At 44.2% G+C, this 18,536-nt stretch overlaps 1 protein-coding gene across 1 annotated transcript in view; it reads left to right on the top strand.

Annotated features, from left to right (window-relative positions):
- The window catches only part of efnb3b (ephrin-B3b), a 69,932-nt gene that overhangs the window by 14,880 nt on the left and 36,516 nt on the right, over positions 1-18,536 (top strand). The gene's annotated exons all lie outside the window — the stretch shown is intronic.

The following is an 18,536-nucleotide window of genomic DNA, read 5'->3' as shown; positions in this document are numbered from 1 at the left end:
CCAGAGTGTATTGTTGCTGCAGTGTCAGCAGGGCCGCCACAAAACAGACTTCCAGTGCAGGTCCACAACAACAACACACTTCCTGCTGAGGCAGCTCAGTTTAGACAGCGTCTACAAAACACACACGCACAAAAAGTGATATCTGCGCCAGGAGCCTGTGTGCGGTGGCTAGAAAGCGCTTTGCATTTCTTCGAGGCGTGCCAACAAGACGCGCACGTGTGTAAGTCGGCGTAATCCCTCGCCGCGGGACGCTCTCCCTTCTTCCCATGCCAGATGGGGTTGGGGGGGGGATAGGCGGCCAATTTCAACACAGCGAGCGTCGCTGCCAAGCCCAAACACGCCGTCATGGGCTGTCATGTGATGTCACGACGGTGGGACTCTCAGTGTGTGTGTGTGTGTGTGTGTGTGTGTGTGTGGGTGTGCGTGTGTGTGTTTCTCGAAAGTGAAGGTTGTGCACGTATCGAACTTCATCTAGGCCATCCTATCCTTGAGATTTGGAGTTGGGTGTTACTTGAACCATTTTTTAATCAGTTGAAAATTGAAAAATCACATGCCAGAGCCTTCATTGCTTTAAAAGAATGACAAAGCATCGTGTTTTCATGGCAAAATTTGGCAATTTTCTAGCTAAACCTCCACTTTTATTAACAAGTGTGCTAATCCTCAAGTGCCCGACACAATATGCAATCATGTCAAATGGTTTTATCTTATTTTATTATAATTTAACAAACGCTTTTGCTTGCTCTTTTATTTGGACATGTCAAATATTGAGTCACACTAGCGTGCAGTTTCATTTCTAAATCTCAACATTACGCATCATACACAAACGCTGCCATTTAACTCACGGCCTCATGCTCCACTGCCATTGGCTTGACAGCCGACACCGTCCTCTCTCTCTTTCTATCTCTCCCTATCCCCGAGCGAGCCTTGCCAGCCAGGGAGAGTCGGCTCCGCAGCCCTCCCCAGGCGCGCTGGCTCTTGGGTTCGCATGAATGAAATGACTTTTCTTTCGAATCGTCTTTATTACGCGCGTGAATGTATTGTGGAGTGAGCATGCATGCACCATGTTTTTGACTTGATGGATTATTTTCAGTCTTTTCTATGAAAAACTGTCCTGCCGTGAAGAGTGGCAGAAAGATCATTGGAAGTTTCTTTAAAGCCCAAGAGGACTGTGAAGAGTGTAATGACGATCATGTAGTAGATCCCCGCTATTCGCAGAGGCTACGTCCGAGACCATCTTTGTATAGCAAATAAACGCAAGTAATTGAGACGCCCATAAAATAGTATATTTTTCGAATGAAGCTCGAACTGTGATGCGCTATCGCCGCTGGCTGCCTCGATCCTTCCCCTCCAAACAGCTAGCGTGACGTTAACGTTCTCCCCAGATCAACATTTGCAATAAAAGTACTCATTGATTAGATTAGTTCCAATTCCCTCCCTGTTTCTCTTCAATTGCCAACCACCTATTTTTGGAGAAAAACACAAAAAAATGATATACAAAATAAAAAAAAAACATTTTTTTGGTAAGATACAGTGAAGTTGTGGGGACGTGAATGCTGAATCGCAAATATGCGGCATACATCGCAATAGTAAAAAACCTTGTAATTTTTAAAAACCTATCCTCATGACCCTGAACCATGTGCATGTGCAAAAAAAATTGCACTCAATTCAAAGCAAGAAATTTGTGATTCACATTTTTTTCTAGAATTGTGCCGTCTGAATGTAGACATACTGTATTTATTGAAGCAAAAGTCAACAGTTTGTGGCAAATTTTGTTTTTTTGTTGTCGTAGAATGCAATGCTTTTGGAGGAAAATACAGTGTTTTGGGGAAAACTATTGCGTTTTGGTGGAAATGTAATGTTTTTGTGGCCGTGAGGTGGTGTTTTTGTGACGGTATATTAAAAAATATCATAAACATAGCGTTGTTTTGTTGCCGAGTCGCGCTCAAAAAAATTTACGCTTTCTTACTGGACTTTTTGTACAATTCTTGAATAAATTGTCAAAAGACGCAGACACACACAATCAGGTTGTGTTATTTTATGCTATATTGACTTAACAAGCACTTTTAATCTTGTTGTTCTGCTTGCACAATGGCAACAAAGGCATGATGTATTGTAAAATATAGTGTGTTTTTGTAGCAGTTTTGTGCTTTAGTTTAGTTTGTTGTAAGGTAACGTGTTTTTCTTGCAAAATATTGTCTTTTTTGAAGCAAAGTACACCAGTTTGCGGCAAAAAAAAAAAAAGTTTTGTTGGGCATTTTGTGGCCAGAAGGTGGCAATTTTGTAACAAAATAACGTTCTTCAGTGGTGAAATGGCTTTCTATGACGGAAAAAGGTTTTTGATGGGATGTCTGCCACCTTTGTGTCGCGTGTTGATGCTCTTTTAGGGGCGACTCGAATTGCTCAAAAATTGTAGCTGGACTTTTTCACATAATTTCCTACTAAACTCTCACAAGAGCATGCTGAGTTAGCGTGGGTGTGCGGATGCAGACACACACGCACGCACACACACACACACACACACACACACACACTCTCTAGGGCTAAGCACAGGTTTATTCCGGCCTACGGGTCTGGAAGCAATGCTGGTGGATTAGCGGCGGGGCCTGCGGAGAGCGAGATGGAGCCGCTACAGGCGGGGAGGCGAGGCGATGGACGAAGATTAAGGATGGAAAGACGGCGAGGCACAGACGGAAATCCGACGAGCGCCGACATAGAAGGAGGAATGGAAGCCGCTGCTACGAAACGGTTAACTCCACAGTTTATACCACAGGATGGATTATCTACCTCGCTGCCCCCCCCATCTGCAATCATTCCATTGTGTCCAACTATGAAGAAAGGGGGGGGGGAGAAATTCCCTCTCTTTCTTCAAGTAAATTAATAATATGAAGCCTCTCTATCCCTCTCAGCTTGCTTTATCCTTTTATTCCCCCACTTTGACGCTTTATCTCAGTATTCCCGGCTTCTATTATTCCCTGGGCTGTATGCTGGAGTTATAGGAGTGGATGCCTGCATGTGTGCATTCAAAGAAAGCACGCTAGGCTTTGAAAGGGAGGAGAAGGAGAAGGAGGAGGAGGAGCGGCATGGACACAAGTGTGACAAAGAGACGGGCGAGGGGGATGGAGGGGCTGTCACAGAAGCTCCCATGGGTGCATCTTTTGGACTCTTTCAAAGCCTTTTCCCAGCATCCTTTGCTTCCTACCTGTACTCTAATATCTACACGTGCAAACCCATGTGCATATTTTCACTGCTAAAAATGTCCAATCACGCCAGCTTTTACTTCCGAAATGGATTCTTTGAGGCAACAGAAACCTTGAAAAGCTTTCGGAACGAAACAAACAAAAAAAAGTTGTCCGGAACCCTTCGCTGAATAATGCATGTCGGCTGAAAGCGGCAGGTTCGGTGGAGCTCACCTCCTCGGTGTCCTGCGACTGGTCAAACAGGTCACAATGAGGCAAACGAGATGCAAAAAAAAAAAGAGTGAAAGTGCGGGTGGGCGGACCGGTTCAAGGAAGCGCTGATGGACGTTGACGCTAAGCAACAGCAAAGATGGCCAGATAGGAACAACGAGGGGTGGAGGGAGTTTGAAGGGTGGCCATGTGGTGCCCTTGTGGCGCCTTATAAGTGAAATTACACTTTTTACCCTCAGGTGCCGAAAGGATTCCACTCATAAAAGTACAATAAAAATGTCATTTTTCACTTTCACTGCATCAAATCTTGTCAACAGCTTCTAACCCAACCTTAGATAACATTTTTTGTCATTTTTCAAATGTTTTTTTTGTTTTTAAGCCCTCTTTTTCAAAATTTGTTAAAAGAGAAAAACACAAAATATGCATTTGTGGAATATTTGAGGTTAACTAGGTCAACAACTCATGGCAACATTGATTTTGATGCATTATTTTTTTGTTTTGAGCTAATTCCAAATAATAATACAAAACAACTACACTTTTAGGCATTAGGTCCCAAAACGGTCTCTCTCATTAAGTCTAATAAAAATGTAATATATAAATATTTGTGTCACTTTCATTACAAATGATTTTAGCGTTCTTTCTAAGATGACACTGTGTGTCAGACTGTTAGATTGAGTCATGACCTGTGATTTCCGATGGGTTAACTCATCACACAGCGGCTTAACTTTCTGAGCTCCCTTTTGAGTGTTAAGTTGCTGTGTGATGATCTTAGCGTTCTTTGCAAGATGACATTGTGACTGTTATATTGAGTACTGACCTCCTGCGATTTCCAATGGGTTGACAAGCTTGTAGTGAGGTTTTTTTTTAACCCCTCATTGGCTCCTGTCAAATAAAGAGCTGCCTGGCCCTCACGGACTCTGCCTGCGCTCTTAAGAATTTAACTTATGGGCCTCTGTGCTCGGCAGCCCTCTTGAGGGACAAAAAATTACAAAAGAAAGAAATCCGGGCCAGGTTTCAAACAATTAGCCTTCACAATGACAATATTTTAATGCACACGAGGGTTATCCCTCGAGGCAGCTTGGAGAACCACATGTGTACATTCTGCTTATTTGATTTTCAATATATTTAAAACAATTACATGACATTTCTATTCCATTTTTATGAAAGGGACCATTTTGGGACCTTAGGGTAAAAGGTGGACCTTCATTTCAAGGCAATGTAATCATTTCAACTTGAAAAGGGTGCGGGCGTTTCCAGCTTTCAACTACTGTAGCAATACACAAATAAAGATCCCAAGCAAGAAATGGTAAAATGCATGCTGGGAACTCAGCAGCATGCGGCGTTAGTTACGCTCGAGCTGATGTGTTAATTAGCCCGCTAATTAACAAGAATCATGCCCGATGAGTGTACAGTGGGTGTGGGCGGAGCTTCTTGGTCAGTCGTATCGTGGGTGTTGATGCCAGTGTGAGGAAGCGGTCCTGCCCGCCGCCGTGAGGCTTCACGGCAGACTGCAGCGTGTCGGGGGAGGGGGCATTACGCCACCGACGTTCCCTGACATGATTGGATGTGAGTGAGTCGACATGGTTCTCGGCCTTGTGTGTTTTATTTAGCAGTATTCTACATTGGGGGTGGGACACCATATTAAATGGTCAGCTTTTATTGTTTCATTCAGGGCGGCGCGGGGGCCATTTTTGACCTGCAGCTCATTTTTTTATTGGCCTCCAGTATTATTTATAAGATATATTGTTAGATATTACACTAATTTGCTCACCTAGCGTGCAAAGTTAAAGGAAAACTGCACTTTTATTTGGATTTTTGCCCAACATCCACAATCTTTATGTGAGACATGCACATCTCTTTTCTGTGCATTCTAAAGATATAAAAACAGCTAAAAAGAGGCAGCTCATTCATGCATGTAATGGGACACCCCCATTCCGCCTACAAAGCCTGCTTTTAAAACACCTCCAACAGGGTTTTATGGTTTTATATCCATGCTGTGATCATGTAGTAGCAGGTGCATTCATGAGAACATGGAATACTTGCAGTATTTTGCCGTATTTTGGTCATTTTAAGCATTAACGGAACTTGATTTCACATAGCAACGTGGAAACGAAAGCAACACCTAGCGTTAACTTTTTTTTAAACTCAAAAACAAAAAACACAGCAGCAGTGGCGGCAGCTCCGATATGCAGCCTTACCTTCCGGTAGTCACCTGAGGCGCGGTGCAGCGCGGCGCTGACGCACTGTGAGTGTGTGGTAAAGCTAGTCGTTAGCCGGCTATTAGCTAGGGGGTGTGGTGTGGCGAGGTGTCACTATGCCAATAACGTAATTCTTTGGCATAATAATGTTAATAGCAATAATAATAACAATGTCGCTTGGTTAATGTGCAAATGTATCAAAGTTCCCGTTTTCTGGAAAAAGTTTGGAGCCCCCCCCGCCCCCCCCCCCCTTTTGATATATAAAATTGCTGCCAGAGCGAGGTCAGCCTGCACGGATGGCGTGAACGATTTAGATCCACTGCTTCTTATTGAGTTTGTCTCCTTCCTATTGAATTGGTTTGAAGGAGCACGTCAGGTCCCAGAAAGTGGAACCCTGTGATAAGAGTGCACTTGGAGGTTAGACGTGTCGCGTATAAAAAATAAAAAAGCCTATATAGGAATGTGCCTCCGGCTTAACCTGCAATTAGTCGCCCATGAATACTAACTTGGTGGCGACATCGCGCAATGCTGTGTGACCGCAAACCGCACGCACAATCTGGGGGCCTTGACCTCTCATTGGTGCAGCCAGCAGCAGGTGACGCCCTCTCAGCCAATCAAGGGGCGGTGGTTGATGGTGAAGTTGAGGGGGTTTTTGTGTAAGGGGTGACAAAGCGCTGCCTCGCTAACCCCCCGCCCGCGTTTGTGAGTGTTAATCTGCTTTGTGTGGTTTGCACGCAGCATCAGCACTCAAGCTTGACCCTTGACCTCTCACATCCAATGGTGGGAACGGACTGTCGGCGGGCGAGGGGGGTGGGTGGGTTGTAGTCCACACGCAAAGCAACAAGGGGGAAAACATTCCAAAACGTTTGGATGGGAACGTTTTTGAGAAAATGAGGACACCTCATGGTGGTGACATGGACACATGTGGCGCCCTCTATGGGTTGTGGTGAAAATGCTTTGGAATACATGCCAGCATGCATGGAATACAGACATCCTCAAGGTTTTATAGTCATCACATAAATGGTCAATGACTTGCAGAGAGTTAGTTGCCCCTGCATTAACGTTTTGCTTGATGGCGGCCATGTTTTTCAGTCAGCGGCACCATGTGGGGTATTTGTCTGAAAAACAATAGCACAGGCCACACCATGTGTTCACTCATTTTCACCCTTTAAAGGAAGGGAAAAAATAGATTCTCGAAAAGATTTCAAACCACCTGTGATCCAACATCCCCCCCACCCCCTCTTCATCGTCTCCATCCTTTCTCCCTCCTCCACAATCTTACGTAACGGCTGCCTCCTCCCGGTGTCTGATGTCGCACCTGTCGCTCTCGACTGTCAATCAACAAGTGCGCAATTTTAAGAGCTCGTTTTCATCGCCCGACAATAAAAAAAAAAAAAACGACAAAAAAAAGTCCGATCTGTGGAGATGCTCTCCTCGGCGATGCTCTCAAAGAGAGAAAGAAAGAGAGGAATGAAAGTCACTTTTTCATATTTCATTAACATAATGATTTGGGCTTTGTGGCGTCTTTTCATGTATATTTGACTGCGTGTGTGTGTGTGTGTGTGTGTGTGCTCTCAGTTGTGTGTTTCGTCTTGCAGCACTCCCCACTTGGGAGTGCAGAGGTTGAGAAAGAACACACACTCCTCCCCAGCCGAGCCTCCTGTCTATTTATTCCTCGATTCATCCCATTCTTTATTTATTTTACACACCGCTTCCTAATGCAAATAGGTTTATGCTCCCCACCGAACTAGGGCGCAGCACGGGACCGCCGCAGTTTTTGTGTGTGTGTGCGTGTGCGCGCGCGTGTTTGTGTGTGTGTGTGTGTGTGTGTGTGTGTGTGTGTGTGTGAACCAGTGCGTAATAGAGCCAAAGTCCTTATCTGTCACCAGAGAGCTGCCTGGCTCTCTCTCAGCTGTCAATCATCCAACCCTGGAGACAAACACTCAGCTTCAAACAGAGGCAGTAGAGGTTTGTTGAACTGGGTTGGGGCTGGAGGGGGGGATGAGAGGATGAGAAGATGAGGGGGATGAAGGAGCAGAAGGGAGGTGTCCATGAAGAAGGAACGAATGAGGGAAGCAGGTGTGTAGGGGTGAAGGAAGGAGACGCCTCCATGGGACTGCTGGACCTGTGGAAACTTCCGCTCTACCCCGGACCCCCACCACCACCACCACCACCACCCCTCAGTCACACACACAGTTGAAAATACACCCGGGTGACTTTTTCACACCACTCTTTAGGAGCTAAAGTGGGTGAGAAGTGGCTGAAGCACACTCCCACGCACTGCTCTCTCTCTCACACACACACACACACACACATTGCAGCACTGATAGCGCACTTTAAAATCTTGATGACCTGGACACACTCACTTTTGTTGACAGCACACTCACTCTATGACAAAAAGTGAGTACAGCCCTCACATTTAAGCCAGCATTTTGTTATTTCTTCTCAAGGGACAATACTATAGAAATAAACATGCTTTAGAGTAGTCTGTGTACAGCTTGTACAGCAGTGTACAGACACATGTCCCCTGTGAGTGAGCACATCTTAGTGCTCACTTGTGTTGCAACGTATCCGATGCCCATCGTTCTGCTTGACAAGATATACTTGATGTCGCTTTTATGAAAAGCCGTAACTGTTGATTTCACCATTACGGCCACACAAATATCACAAATACTGGCGCTCCATCACCTTCAACCTAAGCCCCTTTAAGCTTCCTTCAGCCAAGAACAGGAGGAGGTGTTTGGGTGTTGGAAAGCCAAAGAGCGGTGAAAAAAAAAAAAAAAAAAGAGGCAGTTGAGGCTTTGAGGCCCAAATCGCTTCAAGATGCATTCTGCCCGAGACCGACGAGCACGGAATCTGTTGGGACAGGGAGGGGAAAAAAGGGGATGTGGGATGGTGGATTTAGCATGACGCTCCTGCCGGGATGGAAACAAATCATCGTGTAGCTCAGGGGTGTCCAAACTTTTTCCACCGAGAGCCGCATACTGAGAAATGAAAAGATGCGGGGGCCACTTATACTTTTTTTTTAAACCAAACTCTTTAGATATGCAGATGTTTTTTTTTTATATATTTAAGAAAAAAGCTATGAGTTATTGGTGACAAAGCATATTTTTAATATAATTTCTTTCTACTTACTTTACGCTTTTTTGCTTTTTTTATTTTTATTTTATTTTTTTTACAAATATTTCAACTTTCTCCTTGTACATTTTTTTCTTTCTTATTCTCATAATATTTTGACTTTACTGTCTTAATATTATAACTTTTTCCCAACCAACGTTTCCAAAAATTGCAACTTTATTCTTTCTTTTTATTAGTTTCTCATATTATGACCTATAGTTGAGCTTTTTTCTATTTTTTTTCTCTTAATGTTATGACTTTACTCTTCATATTTGATCTTCATTTTTGTAAAATTGCTGGTCTTTTTTTCCATTTTTGCTGTTTTGTTTTTATTCTCTTCTTTAACTGCATATTTACAAGTAGACCAAGGGCCAACAGAATGTGGCCCCTGGGCTGCACTTTGGATATACACTCACTGGACACTTGATTAGGTACACTACAAGTCAACCTTTACATATACACCGTGTGCATTTTGGCCATATTGTCATTTTTATGCATAGGGTTGGGTTTAAGCATACCAGGTGACGTGCATGTGTGTACTGAGGGAGGGTGTGGCCTTCGGAGATCAACATCCTCTATTAGGTGTGCACAATTATTAGGCAGCTTCTTTTCCTCTGGCAAAATGGGCCAGAAATGAGATTTAACAGACTCTGAAAAGTCAAGAACTGTAAAACATCTTTCATAGAGATGCAGCACTCTATGAAATTGCCAAGATATTAGGACGTGACCACACAACCATTAGAATGTTTTGTTGCAAGTGCACAAAAGGGTCGCAAGAAACGTGTGGAGAGAAAAACGTGCAAATCCAAAGCCAAATATTTGAGAAAAATCAAACGAGAAGCTCCGAGGAACCCATTATCATCCAGTGCTGTCATATTCCAGAACTGTAATCTACCTGGAGGGTCCAGAAGTACGGTACCTGGTGTTCAGTGCTCAGAGACATGGCCAAGATAAGAAAGGCTGAAACCCGACCACCACTGAACAAGGCACACAAGTTGAAAGGCTATGGCTTGGCCAAGAAATATCTGAAGACACATTTTTCAAAAGTTTTATGGACTGATGAGATGAGAGTGACTCTTGATGGACCAGAGGGATGAGCCCGTGGCTGCATCAGCAACTCAGACGCCAGCAAGGTGGAGGTGGGGTACTGGTGAAGGGCTGGAATTATTAAAAGATGAGCTTGTTGGGCCTTTTCAGGTTAAGGATGGACTCAAACTCAACTCCCAAACCTACTGCCAATTTTTTCCACACAGTGGTACAGGAAACAGCATCTTTCAAGAAGACCATGATTTTGATGCAGGACAATGCTCCATCTCATGCATCCAAGTACTCCACTGCGTCGCTAGCTAGTAAAGGTCTTAAGGATGAAAAAATAATGACATGACCTCCTTGCTCACCTGACCTAAACCCTACTGAGTACTTGTGGGCCCTTCTTAAACGTAAGATTTGCAGTGAAGAAAAAAGGTACACCTCTGTGGACAGTGTCTGGGAGGCTTTGGTTGCTGCTGCACAAAACCTTGATGGTCAAACAATCTAGAATTGCGTAATAACTGTGCACACAGAGATGCAGTGTAGTACTGTAGTATGTACGGTCTGTACTGTAGTACAGGTACTTTTTATTTGACACTGACAGAGGTGTTCATTTAACAATATGTTTATTATTATGGTGCACTGCATGCATACAGAGAGCTCATATTTTGGTTGGCACCAAGCTTCAAGAGGGGGTCTAAATATTAGGAACAGCACTGATGATGACAGTGTGATGCAATGCAGCTGTGCACCACTGCAATGTCGACCACCACAAATAAGACATTATCTTCAAACTCTTGTATAGGAAGTCATTATGGTGTACCTACTGAAGTGTCCAATTGCTGTTGTTGAATTTGCGTCTTCCTCCCCCTTTCAAGTCCAAAGTGCTCTTTTGCAAGTTTACTTTGCTCGCCCACGCCTCGTTTTATCTCAGAGTAGACATCCCACCCGCAAGCCTCGAAGCACATATTTGGTGGTCCCACGGGACCCCCGATGGATTACACCCCCCCATCCCCACCCCGTGGCCCCGACTGATCCCGAACCGAGGCGTCTTTAGCTAAAGTTTCAGACTTTTTGCACCCTGTGGCCTCTGAGTAGCACACGCAGGTCGCAGATGGTGACCTCTTGCATGAGCGCATGCACCACACACACACACTAGCAAGTCAGACTCTCACCTCCACTCCTAGAGGAGAGGCTATTGGTTGGTACCTCTGTGTGTGTGTGTGTGTGTGCTCTATCCCTCCAGAGCACAGGGTGACCTAATTAAATTAGCGGGTTGGTCGGCCAGAACGAGTTGAAGCTCAAAGACTCTTCACACGCCAGCTGCCATCATTCGTTTAAGTGTTTGTGTGCATGTGCGTGTGTGCGTGTGTGTCATCCTCAGTGCCATACACTCAACTGGGAAAAGCTCAATGGGACTTTTAAAGTAAGCAACACACACACACACACACACACACGTCAAGACCCACAGTGCTCCATCAACACACACCTCTACCAGAGCGCCTTAATGGGTCCAATCCAGACTTCCACAAATCATCCCGAGGAAAAAAAGAAGCAAGGGCAGGAAGTGAAAGAAAAAAAGAAGAGGGCAAAGTGAAGCCGTGATGAGGTTGCGGGCTTGTGCGACCACCCGGTGTGGTTTTCACGGAGGGACGGTTTCCAAGTGACTCGGGGTCCACCGTGTCTTTGCTGCGGCTTTTGAGGCGTCCAAGTGGCCCGTGTGTCACTGAGTTCACCTTCGCGCTGACGCCGCGAGACATGTGGCCGGCGTGGGCGGACATGTTTGAAAATAACACAATTTATTGCACTTTAGACCTCAGCTTGTCTCCACATGCACTGCAGCTTGAACCTCAAATGGGACATTTTTAGTCCTTTCTTTTTTTTATGGCTGGAAAGTTGTTTTAAAAAAGCGAGTATTCGCTAAGAGGATATTTCATTTGACAAAGAATCCCACCACGATACCTCGAGCTCCCTCAGCAGCCCGCCGAGCCCGCGCAATGCGGTGTAAACAAAACGCATAATAAAGACGTTGTGATTTTGGAGTGCCCCTGAATGCGTCCCTGAATGCCATAGTCGAGTGACAATGAGGAAGTTTGGTAGAAACGTGTTTGTGAGTTGGAGGTACAGCACACAAAATGCGTGTATGTATTATTAAACAAGGACCAGGCTCAAGAACAGTGTCTGACGTCATAAACACACTGAACTCCCACATGCACTGCCTCTACTCCCCATTTAAATACTGTGCTGCTCGCGAGACAGTGACGAAACCTTGTTTGGCAGGAGCCAATCACGAGCTATCAGTGCACTCGCAAGCTTGTCAACCCATTTTAAAAATCGCATTAGGTCATTATGTACAGCAAAATAACAATGTAATAGCCTGACTCAGAGTGTCATCTTTCAAAGAACACTTTACTAACGCTGAATTCATCACACAACAACTGAACACTCAAAACGTATACCTGTCAAATATACAAACATGTCCCAATATGAGTTTAAAATAAAAAATAAAAAAACATTTTTAAGTTTTTCCATAAGGCATTGCGTCTGAGCAACGCATTCATTGGGGCGCTGCAATGACGTCAGTTTCCCTCTGGTTGTCTGGCTCCCTCTGGTGGACAGAGGCAGCACCATCCATTCTCTATGATTTCTATGCTCCTCCAATGACAGTTTTTTTTCATACCAAATGCCTTACGGGAAAACTTTAAAATGTTTTTTTTTCACATTAAACTCATATCGGTACATGTTTCTATATTTCTGATTTCTAACGTTTGAGTGTTTGTTGCTGTGTGACTTTAATGTTGTTTGCAAGATGAAACCGTGAGTCAGACTGTTCTCTTGACTAATGACCTCCTGCAATATCCAATGTGTTGACAAGCTCGTCATGACTTTTTTCAGAGCTCATGATTGGCTCCTGTCAAGAGCTGCCTGGTCCTCACAAACTCGTGTGGGCTACATGCTAAGGTCAAAGGTCAGATTGATCCAAAAAAATGATAACCGTTAGCATTTTGCTTTTAGGAATTCTTCATTTATCACTTTAAAGCTTTTTTTTTTTGCGTGAATGTTAGCAGTCCTCGCTGTTGATTTTCTTCAGTTAATTTGAATGTAAGAGAAGTGCAGGATGAAGGAGGAGGAGGAGGAGGAGGGGGAAGGCAGCGGTAGGAAGATGAGATGCAGAGCACGGAGCGTCTGGAACGCGGAGTGGCAAAGACGCTGTGAACAAAAGTTGTGAGCTGCTAGATGCGGGAGCGAGAAGAACATGAAAAACACACATCGTGAAAACAAAAAAGTCAGGAATAGGAAGAATGCAAATGAGGAAGTGCGTGATGATGATGACGGCGACGACAAAGGCAGAGGGAGGAAAAAGTTCCTCCTGACCTGAATATGGCTGCTGCACTTAAAGAGAAGAAGAAGTCCTCCTCCTTAGCTTCAACTTAATGTGACGCGCTCATCTGCTGTATTGTGTCGAACGCTGTGCATTGAACTCAGCAGGAGCACCGCAACACGGGAAATGAAGAGTGTGTGTGTGTGTGTGTGGGTGCGTGCGTGCGTGCGTGTGTGCTCTTTGCAAATGCCAAGGCATCCAGCGTGGCTCCATCCTGCAACTGTGCTGTGATTTCTACTGGATGTGACACCGACGCTGCAGCGTTCCTCACCACCTAGGGGCGCAGAAAAGCGATGACAAGGGCAGTGTTACCTTCAAAGTCCCGTGGCGCCAACTAACTATTTCAACTGCTATTCCGCATCCCTGCATGTGTATACCTTTCTGACTCCGCCTCCTCCCTCCGTCCTCTCCACATGGAAGCTATTAGCGCCGCTGTCGTTGCTCGCTCACCACCAACATTCCTGAGGGCTTTGCAACGCCGCCTGACTTCTCGTCAACCTCCCCTTGTCCGCGTTCTCAAAGTTGGCCCGTCTCGCGCTCGTGGTCGTTCTATTTTGCCGCCGACCCCTTTGACACCCGACTTTTCACGTGCCGCTTCCCTTTGAGGCGGCTTAAAGGTCGCAAGTATCAACTTGTTCCCTCCGGTGTCAGACACTGACATTGCGCAGTCGAGCCAATCCTCTTTTAGTCTGCAGTGATTGTTGCTAACAAGCTAACTCGCTTAGCATCAGTACTTCTCTTATCACAATGAAACGCTAATTGATAATTGATGCTAATGTTCCCGATGGCAGTTTTTAACCCTTAAGACCTTTTTTTTAACCCTTAAGAGGGAATGGTTCAGTTTGTTTTTTGAACATGAATCTACATTCAAGTACATCACATGTTTACACTTGCACAATCCAACAGTTACTGGTTGTTGGTAGCTAACTAGTTAGCTCGCTAGCATTCCATACTGAAAGCCGTGACTGTCTCTTATGTCCCTGCAGTGATCCCGTAGCCTGCACATTAGCAATGTGGTGCAAGCAAAGAATAATAGGAGCATAAAGGTAACTATAGGGGTGTTATTTCATGTCTACTGGGCTCTAATAATGTTAAAAAAAACGTTTTTAGAAGGTCAATAACAGGTTTTCTATGCTGTAACTATGAAAATATTACATGTATTAACATTCAATCCTAATTCATGGAAATTCACTTATCGTGATCGGGTCTGGAGCCAATTAACCGCGGTAAACGAGGGATGACTGTAGATGTTACATTTACATGACATTATTTTCCATTATCACCACATCAGATCTTTTCAACAATATCCCACGTAACCACAGATGTAAAGTTTATTATTTTTGTTGTTGTTGGTGTTGTTTTTTTTTTTAATGCCCATATTTATTTAATGGTGAAAAAGCAACATATGCAGGAGTGGAAAGTTTGGGATGAGGTTGTTGCAGTCTTAACTGGCTCAATAATTGATAAAAAAAAAATATTGATTTTGATGCACTGTTATTTTGGAGAAGCCTGTTGGTTGAAGATGCCCGTGCATGGTCCAGGTCACTTCCCCACTTCGCAGAGGTCATAACAGTACACACTTTTCTCTCGCTTGCTTTTTTCCAGCATCAAATGTACAAATTATACGGTGAAAGTAATAGTTTCACTGCAATGGCTTACTGCTTTCCGTGCGTCTCCCTGCTCCTCCTCCCGGTTTTCATCGATCCGGCGCTCATCTCCTCTCAGTGTTGCTTCCATCATAGAAATGTTCTGAGAGGATCTGGACCCTTTTTACAGAGACTCAACCTCTCATTTATTTCCATTACAAGCCTTTCTCTTCCATTCCTACAAATGTCGGTCTGTGTGCACACACACTCAGAGAGCACTTGTGCTGTTCTTCTGCAGGCTATATGCTTCTTTAATGAAGACACTAATAACCATTATGGATATTTAAAGCCGCCTGTCTGCCCCATGTGCACTAATGGACGTTGGGCTTGGGTCTCCACTTGTGCAAGGTCCAGTCATAATATATGTCATAATATTATAGTCATGTATTATTAAGATGAGAAAAGTTTGTGGGCTGTAATTTGTTTGTATACAACTTTGCTATATCACCTTGTATTTTTTTTATATTATATTATTATTTTAATTAATTATTATTATTATTATTACTACTATGTTTTGATTCTTCTTTCATTGTTCCAGTATGATTTAAACTTTTTTTTTTTTTACCTTGTTTTATTTTTTAAGTTTGTTGTTTTATTTATGTTTTTGTTTTCTTTGTAGCTTTTTACAGGTATTATTCCTTGCTTATATAGGGGATCCCAACTTCCTGTTTTGGGAGTTTTCACATTGATGGCAATTTGGATCGACGGGATGCTGCTCGGCTTGTGTCGCATCCCTTCACACCGTTTTATGAAAATCGATGAGTCTTCAGTCCGATCCCAAACCAGAAAGTTGCACACAACAACCCCATGATTATTTAAAGGTAAATATTTGAGAAGGAATAGGCCCCAATCTGGACGACCGCCGTCCTGCTCTTCCCACTATTGTGTCAAAGAGGGATTATGGAGTCCGTGTTCCTATGTATTACATATTCCCAGGCATGTGTTCCTCATTAGACTTCTGTGATTGCTGTGGAAAATGCTAACAGCTGCTAGCGTGTCTTTTCTCCACTCTTGTGTACGATTCAATCCAGTCCAAGCGCTCAGGCTCGGAATAATATTTTTCTTAAAGTACTATTTTGTCATGCTTACAATTGACATTTTAGTAGTTTTATTATTATTATTATTATTATTATCATCATTGCTCCAGGAAATGTGTGGGAAAGGTATTTTTTCTGGGATAGTCAGATCAGGCGGCTACTACTGTAGACAGCCTGCAGGTGTTGCTGCCCAGCGTGTGTGTGTAGGCTGGCCTCCTGGAGATGATCGGTTTACCGGCCTTTAGCGTGCACCACTTTCCCGCTGTGCGTTTGACGCTGTGTGTACATTAAGTGTGTGCGTGTGATTCCACCGTGAGATTAGAGAGGACAGCTTTACGCCGATAGGACGCCATAAATCTAAAGAGGAGAGCGCCGCCATCATTTATTGTTCCCTGAGAAATCCGTGCTTTTCTGGTTCCACCTCATGCCAGAGTGATGCGTTCAAGGGCACGTAGGACGATGCGGCGTTTGGAGATGCACCTGTGTGCTGCGTGTTAGATGCACCTGTGCGCTCAGCTCCGGCCTCGGGTCGGATTCCCGCTGTGGAATTTTGGAAATCTTCAAGCTGTCCGTCAAGAAAAAAAGGATTCGCAGTTTTTAAAAAAAAATATTTTTAAGAGTGTGGGGAGGGGCAGCTGGGAAGCAGGAAGCATAAAGGTTTTTTTTAAGGGGGGTGGGGTGGGGTGGACACTTGGGGGGTTACAGAGGTCACAGCAGGGTGAAAAAAATGATGTTTCAGCCAAGAGAAGAAAAGAAACCCGCTGCCTTCTTTCTAACACTCCCCATAAAAAAAACTCCTTCAGTTTAAACCTCTGCCTCCCTACGACACCCCCCCCAACACACACACACACACACACACACACACACAAAGTGCGGCCACTTGAATGACTCCATTGTTTACCACGGAGGGGGAGGAAAAAAGCTAAGGTGGAGTGAAAGGAAAATGAAATGTTGCTCAGGACATTGGAAAGTTGATATGGACAAAAGTATTGGGACACCTTGACCTCCAACAAAGACCTTTCCCAAAAGCTGGATACATTAAATTGTACAAAATGTCTTTGAATGGCAATATAATAACAGTGATGGTAGCAACAATACTAATAGTAGTAATTGATGGTTTACAGGTCCCATATTAAAGGACGTTTCACAGGTGCCGCAGTATTTGAAGTACAAGTATGCTGTCCAAAATCTAGCCTTGATGCAGGAATTTAGACTCTGTAAAATTGCTTTTAGTAAGACCTACTGGAAACAGGTTTGTGTGCCTGTAGCTTTAATGCTAATGAGCTGTGTTTGTCCACACGTGTGTGTCTCCAAGAAACCGTGCGCTTTCTACACATACACTGTAACTGTGCACTTGTCCAGTGTAATAGATGCCATATATACACACATACACATACAACAACATAACATTAAGGAGTGGAACAGGAGGATACAGTTGTTGGCAACACTAGCATAGCTATGTGAGCTACAGTGCTAACATTACACTCACATATTAACAGCAACACCATGCTAGGTTAGCCTGTTCACAGACGAAAAACAACATGACCAAACTTACAGCTCCCACGTTCGTAGCTGACTGACGGCTAGTGGGCGGAGCTTCATTTGAGGATGTGTAGCGAAGCCCGTTTGTTTTTTACAAAATGGTGGGCACGTACATGGGGCAAGCTCATCTAGCTAGTGGCGGGTCAGAGGCGGTGTCACGTCCATGAGGAAGGAAGTTTTTTTTTTCCCTGACATCATGAAAAACTGCAACTTAAAAAGCGAACGTCTTGTCTTAAAAATGGAAACAAACAAGTGAGGGAGATGATAGATTCTTTCCCAGGGACATGTACAGTATTACTGTTAAAAATCACTAAAAAGTCACTTTTGCATAATCGAGGACCTTTAACGCATTCTGCACCGCAGTGAGGCTCATCTTTTTATTTATTTTTCTTTGCGGCCCGTTGGCATTTTACCTTTCAACTCCTCACATCCTCCCTTGTGTGTGTGTGTGTGTGTGTGTGTGTGTTGCCTTTGTGCAGTGCAGCTCAAGTGTGACTCACGGTACCTTCCAGATATGACTGTCTGTGAATGCATCGTGCAGGAAGTAAAAGGCGCTTGTTATTATAAGAGTGTGTTTCGTGAAGAGCATCCATGTGGGTCCTGTGTGTGTGTGAGGCCTGAGGAAACACGGCCATGTTTGGGCCCCAGACTAAAAATAAAGCGTGTGTGTGTGTGCTGGTTGTGGCTCGTGAGAAGAGGTCAAGGATGTGCTGACTGACGCTGAAGCCTACCGGCTCTTGAGTCTGATTGTCCCCTGATAGCCCAAAGTGACCTCAAGTGGAGCAGTGGCTTCCCAGCAGACATTTTCGTTGTTTTTTTTTTTGTCATAATACATGATAATGAGGAAAGCCTCTGAAGGTGTGCTTCCACTTGTATTGTTTCAGATGTCCTTTGTGACAGTTTTGATGCTCCATGTGTTTGTGCTTAGTGATTGTGTATATTTAATGGACAAAACAGCACAACAAAGGGAATGGTAAAACAGCTCGGGGCCTCCCGTCGGTGTGTTCCCATCATTGCGTCTGTCAGGGAGCATTCGCTCGGAAACAGAGTGCTTCTTGACACTCAGCCTAAACGCAGCGCTGGCTTTTTTTGTTGTTGTTGTTGTTTTGCGAGAGTTGTTTTATTTTAACCTGAGATGAAGACGGCATCAAAGAGAGCACTGGGGCTAGCCTAGCATG

The sequence above is a fragment of the Dunckerocampus dactyliophorus genome, chromosome 15 (assembly GCF_027744805.1).
Source record: "Dunckerocampus dactyliophorus isolate RoL2022-P2 chromosome 15, RoL_Ddac_1.1, whole genome shotgun sequence".
Lineage (NCBI taxonomy): Eukaryota > Metazoa > Chordata > Actinopteri > Syngnathiformes > Syngnathidae > Dunckerocampus > Dunckerocampus dactyliophorus.
Note: the sequence above shows the minus strand (reverse complement) of the source record. Positions and strands in the feature narration are given on the sequence as shown.